At 35.7% G+C, this 8,845-nt stretch overlaps 1 protein-coding gene across 1 annotated transcript in view; it reads left to right on the top strand.

The window, feature by feature from the left end:
* Nucleotides 1-1,701: 1,701 nt before the first annotated feature.
* LOC101845282 (adenylyl cyclase-associated protein 2) overlaps nucleotides 1,702-8,845 on the top strand; it is a gene marked incomplete at its 3' end in the record, with an annotated part of 21,774 nt that continues 14,630 nt past the window's right edge. Inside the window, 1 exon segment of the mRNA XM_005111063.2 lies at nucleotides 1,702-1,796.

Below are 8,845 nucleotides of genomic sequence, written 5' to 3'. Positions count from 1 at the left end.
ACCCACACACACACACAGAGGTCCTAGACACACACGCACATATTCTCACAAATAAAAATCACTTCTTTTGTCTAAAAAGATAGACAGATGTCCTTTTCACGAAAATGAAAAAAAAAAAAAAACCCAGATTAGTTTAAAGTAACACACCGTTCCCAGGGACAGGGAGTATGTGTTGGGAATCCAACTCAATGCGATATATTATGTATTTTTTCCAGACTTTAAAAAAAAAACTTTCAACGTCTTCCAACCCGATATTATTATAAATTTGATATTGACTTCTTTAGCTATAGTTTGTGCTTTTTCAACAACAGAAAAACAACAACAAAAACAACAACAATAACGATAAAAACAACAACAACAACAACGACAATGACAACGGCAACAACAACGACAACGACAACGACAACAACAACGACAACTACATCGACATCGACATCGACATCGACAACGACAACGACGACAGCAACAGCAACAGCAACAATAAAAACAACAACAGCAACAATAGCAATAATAACTACAACAACAACAAAATTCAAAGATAATAACAATGACAACAGTTAACAACTTGAACAAGTAAAAATCATATTAACGATACCAACCACATACTATTATTATTCTGCTGCGCTTTATTCCATTTTGTTTTATTTTGTTTCATTATAGACTTTCATTTCATTTTCATTGTTTAATCTAATTTAATTTAATTTAGGTCTAATTTAGTTTTACTTTACTTTACTTTACTTTACTTTACTTTACGTTACTTTACTTTGCTTTACTTTACTTTTAGACACCTTAATATTTGAGAAAGAAAAAAAAAGGTGGGAGAGGGTTGGTTAGGGGGGAAGGGTTATAGTGGGATGGTGGTCTTAGTAATAAGTTGCAAATTTTAGTTCATTGAAATGGGCACTTGGACGTTAGTTATAGGTAAGAAATTGTTTGATGTGAGTCCAAGTTCCACTTTCAAGTACATATTGAGCTCACCCACAGAAATCTTTTGTGTAAAATTCAATTGGCTGAACCTACTTTGCTCTTTGACAGGTCATAGATGACAGGGGGGGTTCACAGTCGGTACAGTTTGAGATGATTTTTAAGGGGACATCAAGCTTTTAAACATGAAGAAAAATAATCAACGGGCTCAAATTTTAAAATTATCAACCAAAATTGGGTCAAACGCAAAATTTTACCTCGTAAAACTCAAAGAGCTCACGCCCCACTTTCTTCTGGGAGAAACCTAGCAGTTTGAGATTATTATATTCCCCAACATTGCAAATTTCAAATAGCCTAAAACGCTTTTATTTTTATAGTTTTAACCATCTGTGACCCAGATGTGTGTGCGTGTGTGTGTGTGTGTGTGTGTGTGTGTGTGTGTGTGTGTGTGTGTGTGTGTTTGTGTGTCTGCGAAAGTCCTCTTTTAGGAAAAACTGTAACATGAAACAATAATAATGAGCCTGTAAATAAGCGAAATAAACCTTGCATTTTTCTCAAAGAAGGGGGAGGGTAAATAACTGCAACCATACAACACATAGATTGGAAAGTATGTTCACGGAAAAAGAAAATGGAATGTCGATGACTAATTACTTCGGTGTGTCATGTATAATACAATGTTGTTAATAATATACAATAAAATGTACATAGTACTGCAAAAAGAAGTAAATTGTGATCAAGGGAATTAATCGAAACAATTAGCCCAGGTCTATTTAACAGTTCCTGTTCCTACCAAAGTTCATTTCCGGTTTCAAGAGGTGGATTATGGTCCATTTCCGCTGACCCCGCCTTCAATCAACACGGAAGAGAGAGAGGTAAAAATTTTCAACTTTTGTCTCAAGTTTATAGAATTTATCTTTACAACAAATTGAGCACATGCATCAGCTCTTCTATGAATGATTTCATTTCTTTTGATATTGTCTTCCTGTTGTAGAGTTTTGTAGTCTAACTTTTAACATTTCTCGTGAATGACTCACCAACCGGTCTTAGACTGATTGACTGCTGTGTGAGGTGTGTCACTATCATTTCAAGTGTGTACTAAATTTCAATCCCCTACGTACTTCTTTCTGGCATTAGTTTTGCTATTCTCCCATTCAAGAGTGTCCTGGTTTACGATACTTTGTGCATGGCTTCATTAAAGTCTCTAAAAAACATCGACTTCTCAATCAAGGCCTCCAACTTTGCTGAAGTCACAGTTTTTATGCTGAGTTCACTGCACCAGCACAGGAGGAAGCCCCACCCCCCGCCCCCATAATCAAGCAGTGCTGACTGAATCATTCAGAAAATATTTTTACCTGTCAGTGGAAACAACTGAATCTTTGTTGAAGGCACAAGTGCTAAATAGGATTTAAAGAAAGAAACGGAAGAACAAACAAGTAGGTTAATTTAATTAGATTCTAGGATCAGGGATTAGGCTTAGAGTTAGGGAGTCTCATCTTTTTACTTTATTACAAGAACTAGATTCTAGATCTAGATCTAGAATCTATACAATAAATAAATTGTTTTGTTAAACTAGAGGATAAAGTCAGGCACCCATCATCTTCGAACATGTTAACACACTTTTTGTATGATTTCCTGCTTACTCCTTTGCTGGGTCTTTATTTAAACATGTTTATTGTTGTGAATAAAACATCCTCAAAAACTACCATGGTCTGATCCATTACCTTTTGATGTTGATGAGGGGAGAAACTCCCCCCCCCCCCTTAAATGCTACCACCTTCAGAGCTGTAATGGCTGATGATTACTTTGTTTGTTTTGTTTGTTTAGTATAGGGTTTTATGGCGCTCGCAACTGCATAAGGTCATATGAGCGCGTGGGACACACCTAATACTTTTTCGTTGGTAGGAAATTTTGAATTTAACCCGGGTGGCGGCCGAAGCCTACTCTTATCGATTTTAGACCACCAAGGGATCTTTAACGTGCGCAACTTGCACATGGGCCCTCCGAGATTTTTCGCCCTTGTCCGAGAAGGCTAGGTGTAGATCTTTCCTACCAGAAGATCAGGGGTGTGGTAGAAAGACAGCTGTAAGAAGGAGTCAAGGAGTAACAGTGGAAAGGCTGCAGAAAGAGTCAGGAGCCCAGAGGAGGGGGCAAGGGAGGTGAGGGGGTGGGGGCAGAAAGAGGAGACGAAAGCAGACGACAGAATATTGCTAGAGAGCAGGAAAGAAGGTGAAAGGAGACAATTTTAGAAAAGAAAATTTTTCGGTCGCTTCCCGGATTCGAACCCGGGACCTTTGAATGAGAGGCCAACACCTTAACCTCTAGGCCACGAGAGCCCCCTGATGATTACTTTAAATCTTTATCACCTAGGGCAGCAAACACACTTCACCAAAGCCCTTTTTGGTACTAGATCTTTTATCTAAATAACAAAAACATCACTAAATGGGTATTTAAATCCAAACAAGTGAACCTATTTTGATAGTTCTTCATTTGATGAATCAACTCCCATAAAAGAGACCTTATTTTGGCAATTGCCGAAAAGTAATTTGATGTCGAAGTCATTGTAAAGAAATGTGCCCGAGCTGCTGCCAGCGGCTGACCAGCACAGCGGTTCTCACTGTGAGCCTACATGAAAAGCAATTTTCAAATGAAGAGTGACACTTTGGATTTCCTGACTTATTTCTCCTGCATCTATTCTGAATTTTCATGTAGAGTGTTCAATTGAAATTGTAAGCAAGCAGACTCAGGTTCTGTAAGAACTGAAAGTGTGTGCTTTTTGGGCTGAAATTGTAAAGTTGAAGAAAAAAAAAATTAAAATTTTCTCTCTAAAAGGAGAATTACAGTCCAATAAGTCTAATAGCATTTAGATGCTTTTTATACTTTTTCAATTCAGTTTCTTTAAAAATTCTATGATCTGTGACGGAAATCATAATTTTGAAATTTTCTCTTGACAAGGAATGAGAAGTATCTATCTCCTGTTAATTCTTTGGCCTCCATGTAAAATGAATATTTTAGTGGAAGAGCGCATTAAAAAGCAGTTTTTAAATGAGCTACTGTAGATACAGTATAACACGGAATGTCTAACACAGAAGACTCAAAATCACGCATCTATCAAACTGTGTCTGGAGTCCCAGCTTTTCTTCTTCTCTGTCTTTGTAAGATATCCCTCAGACTACGGATCCCTCGAACTACCGAGGTCGGTACAGACGAATTCACACTATCCGTGTTATACTATACGCTATAAATCGCAAGAGGTTTTCATGTGTCACTTGTCACTTTCTGCCACTTTGTCTATCTCACGGGTTTATTTCTTGATTTCCTGTTTGTGCACGGTTCTTTGTCCTTACACTTTTGCTTTTTAGGTTTCTGCTTTCACTGAATGGAAAATTTTTGTCTGTGTTTTCTTCATTTTGGTAAGGTTGAATGGAAAATTTTTGTCTGTGTTTTCTTCATTCTGGTAAGGTAGTGTCTAGGGGATGTCTCTACTTGTGGCTGTACTTCTTTAAAGTTTTATTCCTGCAAGAAAGAAAGAGTTCAATCAGTCAAAGTTGTGGGTACAAAATGTGTCTTGAAAATTAATTTCATTTGTCTACTTTGTTGCATGTTTTGTCCATTGCTTCTTGCTTAAACTTCCAATCTGTCATATTTAAGTAGAAGGTGATGGTGGTATGGTACTTTGCTTGTTTCTCATTCTTTCGCTGTTGGAATTCAATATCCTTTCTAGAATTCTGCGGATCTCCCTAACATGGCGGATGTGGTTCAAATATATCATATGGCTGCCCTTCACCATAATCACTGTATTCTGTAGTACGCTGCTTTTGGGATCTTTGCTTCATTTTTAATGGGTTGCGGAACTTGTTTATGTGCACATATTATTTATATTATTATGATCTGTAAATATCCAGTTGCATGAGTTCAAAGAAGAATATCTTTTTTTTTTTTTTTCAAGTTTATGAAATGATGAGTAAAAAAAAAAATCTCTTTAGAATAGGATTTTGCCGAATTATGACATGTTTTGGCAGAAAAGCGCAACCTGTTTTGTCTGCTTGGACCAGTTGGGACTGGTGTTTTTGAGTACAGAATACAGTATACTATATTATTTTCTGAAAATAAGTGAAAGAAAGTCGAAAGTCAAAGGGCGTCTGTGGTGAAGTGGTTAAGTGCTTCGTTATGGCACTCAGGAGATCCACGTTTGATTCTCAAGTAGGGAGAAATTGTGATTGTTTTTATTGAGTATCTCAGTCTCTCTGCTGGGATATTGTACCCCTCTTAGCACAGGTTGGCCCTGACAGGCAGGGTCGGAAACTTAGATCATGAGTAATCTAAATTTTTCAATGGTGGCTTAAAAACACCTAAAAATAATGTCCTTCCAATCAAAGTTCTTTTACACTTCAGTTAGCAGGCGAGTTCTGGTCTTTTTTAGAAGGTGGGCTCTTTATTGTCTTTTCAAAAATCTTTTTATAGAACTCGGCAACAGTCAACTGATAGGCAAGAAATGACATGGACAGTGTCCTTAGTAAAAGGTCAGGACTCCAGTAGGTGGGAGAGTTGGCAAATCCTGTGCCTTCTCATACATGGTAAAGGGAATTGACCTAAATTGGCTCAAGTTCTATTAGGAATGGCCTGTCAGCAAAGTGCATAGAATAATTTTAAAACCTACAAAGAAGATTCTTTAAGTGTCTTGGTATAACTTTGATATTTTTTCCTTCTGTTAAATGAAATTGAATGCTTTTGGAAAAGAAGGCCAAATTATTATTGTTTAGCAAAATTCTGGTTATGTTTGTAAATTGTAATGTATTTCTCTACTCTTTCAGCATTCAGAATACACATCCTAGGCACTGTGAAGAGATGCACTGTTTTGACTTTTAAATTACCCGTTGTGCTCACTTGGACTGTGTGTGATTAAAGATCACAAGAAGTCATCTTTTTCATCCTCTGTTATAACACGCGAAGACATGCTTGCAAAATAGCCTCATTGGTTAAAGTTCTATGAATATAACACACTGTTAAGTGACAGGTGCTGCAAGAAAAAACATATTAAATAATCATCAGAAAGAGGAACTTGAAGCGACATTTTTGTTGACAAAAATAATAATAATAATAAATAGCATTTGTATAGCGCATATCCCCGCTCTACAGCAAGCTGTATGCGCTTTACACTATATTACAAAATCTAAAAATACTGTTGCGAACAAAATTTTCCGACTCAATGAAATTGGTCTCTCTCCTTTTTAAAAAAATATTGAATTGGAGTGATTCAACGGAAGAGTTTCTTAGAAAAGGCGTTGTTCTTTTCCTTTACAAAAGAACACAAACAGTTTTTAGGAAGGCTTATGTTTGATATTTTATTGTGTGCCTTATTTAGTCCTTCACCTATAGTGTGCTTATTGAAAACTAATTTAGCCTTCCTTTTTCTGGAGTGAACGCAAAAATTAAGATAGTACAATCATGAGAAAGACTCTGAGAACGGACAGACTTTGTTTCCGAGAATTCATATAACCTTGCTTGAGTCGGTGCTTTGAGAGTGGTTTCTTCAGGCTTTTGGAACTTGTGTGCGGGAAACATGATATTATGTATTGTTTGATCTCTCTTCCCCCATATGACTGTTATTTAGAAACTTTTAATGTATTTGCCATGCTGAGTCATGTATCTCTTTTTTCTAATATATATTACATTGTTTTTCAGTTTTTGTAGAAGAATTTCTGTAGAAAAAATTTTTTTAATTGTTCAATTTGTTTTCCATGATTTCAGATGCTTTTTAGCTTTGTAAGCCTTTGGGTTTTTTACATCTTTTAAACTGTTGTATGTGTTCTTTTGATGCTGTGCTCCTTTTCTTTTTAGTGTTCGGCCTAAAATCCAGAGGTCTGGTGCGGAAAGGGAATGGGATCTTTCATTTTTTTTTAAATGAGAGATGAGGGAAGCACCACTTAACATTTGTCTCAGGATTCATTTTACAGAAAGTAAATTGGACCAGTTGTTATTTTAGCTATGTACATTTTTGTGGGCGAAATAATTGAAATTGAAATGAAAAAGAAATGTCCTGTTTGCTTAACTGCATTTATCATTTTAAATGTTTTTAGCAGTTTTCTACTATCACAGTGGAATAATTCCACTTTACTGAACATCTTTATTTGTTTTGTTATTTGTTTGTCTTAGGACCTTTGTTTTTAAAAATATTATTTTGAACATCTTGTGCACAAATGAACACATTTGTTGAATGTGGTCCTCCGCACTGGATCTTGACATTGTCATTAATTATGAGCTGTATGTCATATTTCCTTTTTTAGATGTTAATCTCTAACTCTAGTCACTGCAATGTTCTCCTTCTTTCTCTCTGTGTATACCCACATCTGTGTCATTCTTTTTATAGCACTCTTATCTAACTGTACAAACATAGGGATGAGGAGTTAAGCTGAGACTTCAGATTCAGCATGCACAAAATTGAAAGTTGATAGAGACCCATTTGCCTTTTTAGGGATGTGTAAAATTCCTTTTTGCTCAGTGTCCAGTATTTGAATTGTTTCGTAAAAGAATAAAATTTTGAGATCCAGAGTACCTGGTTAGTTGTTCTGTTTTGGTTCTAGTTGTGTTTTTGAAGATGCCAATTTATAGTCGTGAAAGCCTTTGTAGACTTATGTTTTTGATTATGTTCTTTTTTTCTTTAAAAACCCTTTGAGCTCTGAGCTTGAAGGACTTGTGCACCTGAGAGCCTGTGTGTCAACTGCCATATTATTATGTAAACCGGTGTACACTGAGGGGTGGTTTTGTGCACAAACGAATAAGTTTAGTCTCACTCGCAGTTTGGCTCAATCCATCGGGTTGATGGCTCCCAAGCTTAAATTCAACTTTTTAAAATGGTTGCCATCTCAGATGTATATATATATAACTGATTTAGAGTAAATAAAAGCTAGAACTCAGACTTACCTCAATGTAGTGCTAGAGGTTCATTGTGTTATGTGAATTTATTTTTTTTGCTTGCTCAGTGCAAACTTTCCAGCTGCCTGGAAAAAGAAGTATCACCCTGTATTTGGACATCTGTGTTCAGACTGACCTCCTGCTTTGCTGGTGTCTGTAACTGTCATTATTATAAGTTACCCAAGCAGGAATGTGAAGAATATGTTATCTTCTTTTAGCTTTTCTTAATGTTCCATATTGAATAAAAATTATGTTAATTTTTTGAGTGGGTTTCTAACATCTATAAAGACTTTTTATTTCCAAAGTGATGTATGTGTTTTCTTTAAATGGGTTAAACATTACAAAGTACTGAACTATGTTATTATATCTGATTGTATTTAAAAGTACAGAACATGTAAGTTTCGGGAGATTTAACAGATTTAGCATGATACGTCAGGTCTTCTGTTTAGGCTATTTGTATCTGCCTCCATCCAGCTTTTCTTGCTAGATTTTTGCACTGGGTGTACCTTTACACTGTATTTTTTAACTTTTCTATGTCTTCAACTTTTTACTGACTATTTTAACATTCTCCCAAGGGGAGAAAAATATTCAAGCAGCTATGATTTAGTTAGCCGTAAAGATTTTCTTGTTTTTGTAGTTAGTTCCTTTTCCTTAGTAGAGTGTGCTAGATTGGGCCACTGGAATTCTCAGTTAATTTTAAATACAGATTTAAGAATTATTTTGAACAACTGTTTAAACTAGAGTTTGTCAACTTTACTTAATATTCAGGTTAACCTGAGTTTGTAAAGAATGTGCGTAATTGTTTATAAATAAAAATTTTAATACCATCATTTGATTTCTGCAATCAAACTGATTTCAGGGTTTCACTAATTTGTCTATCGTGTGAAATGGTTCTTACGTATGTGTGATTTTTTTTACAAAATGTAACACTAAGACTTGAGTTGGTTTGTTCTTAAAAACCTTTTTCTGAAACAATTATTTTGTGATTAGGTGTTTAGATTTTGGGAGG

Source organism: Aplysia californica, unplaced genomic scaffold (assembly GCF_000002075.1).
Source record: "Aplysia californica isolate F4 #8 unplaced genomic scaffold, AplCal3.0 scaffold00994, whole genome shotgun sequence".
In the NCBI taxonomy this organism is placed as follows: domain Eukaryota; kingdom Metazoa; phylum Mollusca; class Gastropoda; order Aplysiida; family Aplysiidae; genus Aplysia; species Aplysia californica.
This window is presented reverse-complemented; position numbering and strand designations above follow the sequence as displayed.